This window comes from Chrysochloris asiatica, unplaced genomic scaffold (assembly GCF_000296735.1).
Source record: "Chrysochloris asiatica unplaced genomic scaffold, ChrAsi1.0 scaffold00114, whole genome shotgun sequence".
Taxonomy (NCBI): domain Eukaryota; kingdom Metazoa; phylum Chordata; class Mammalia; order Afrosoricida; family Chrysochloridae; genus Chrysochloris; species Chrysochloris asiatica.
This window is the reverse complement of record NW_006408632.1, coordinates 10,156,835-10,158,287: the sequence shown is the minus strand read 5'-3', so window position 1 is coordinate 10,158,287 and position 1,453 is coordinate 10,156,835.

The window sequence follows — 1,453 nt, the reverse complement described above, 5'->3', positions numbered from 1 at the left end:
CTGAACAGAAAATTCCAAATATCAGCTTGAGAAGATAAAGCCAAATATTATAACAAAATGTGCAAAGATCTGGAATCAGAAAACCAAAAAGGAAGAACACACTCAGCATTTCTCAAGTTGAGGGAACTGAAGAAAAAATTCAAGCCTCGACTTTCACTATTGAAAGATTCTCGATGATGCATGGAAGGGATTGTAACCATGGCAAGGAAACGATATAGGACGAGATCAATGTGAAGCGGATGTACTCCCATGTAAACTATCACATAATTCACAAAAAAGCTTAAAAAAAAAAATTACCTGGGCAAATTATTGAATGATGCAGAAAGCATCAAGAGAAGATGGAAGAGTCACTATACCAAAAGGAAATGGTTAATGTTCAACCATTTCAAGAAGTAGCATGTGATCAATGTGAAGGCGGAAGTCCAAGGTGCATTGAAGGAATTGGCAAAGAACAAGGCACCAGGAACTGATGGAATAAAAATTCAAATCTTACAAGAAAGTGAGGTGGCACAGGAGGCACTCACTCATCTATGCCAAGAAATTTGGAAGACAACTAACTATCTGGCTGACTGATTGGAAGAGATCTGTATTTGTGCCCCTTCCAAAGAAAGGTGACCCAACAGAATGCAGAAATCATCGGACAATATTTTTGATAACCCATGCGAGTAAAGTTTTACTAAAGGTAATACAGAAATGGCTGCAAGCATACATTAACAGAGAACTTCTAGAGGTTCAAGTCGGATTCAGAAGAAGCCATGGAACGAGGGATATCATTGCTGATGCTAATGGATCTTGGATGAAAGCAGAGGATACCAGAAAGATGTTTACCTGTGCTTTATTGACTATGTAAAGGCTTTCGATTGTGTAGATCATGACAAGCCATGGACAACAATGCGAAGTGTGAGTATTCCAGAACACTTAATTGTGCTCATGAGGAATCTGCACAGGGACCAAGAGGCAATTGTTGGAACAGAACATGGGAACACTGAATGGTTTAAAATTAAGAAAGGTGTGTGACAAGGTTGTATTCTTTCAACATACTTATTCAATTTGTATGCTGAGCAAATAATCCAAGAAGCTGGATTATATGAAGAAAAATGTGGCATCACGATTGAAGGAAGACTCATTAATAACCTGCAATGTGCAGATGATACAACCTTGCTTGCTGAAAATGAAGAGAACTTAAAAGATTTACTGATGAAGATCAAAGAGCACAGCCTTGGATATGGATTACATCTCAATGTAAAGAAAACAAAAATCCTCACCACTGGACAAATAAACAACATTCTTATCAATGGAGAAAAGCTTGAAGTGGTCAAGGACTTCATTCTTCTTAGATCAACTATTAACACTCACAGAAGCAGCAGTCAAGAAATCAAATGACGTTTTGTATGAGGCAAATCTGCTGCACAAGACCTTTTGAAAGTGTTGAGGAGCAAAGATGTCAACTTGA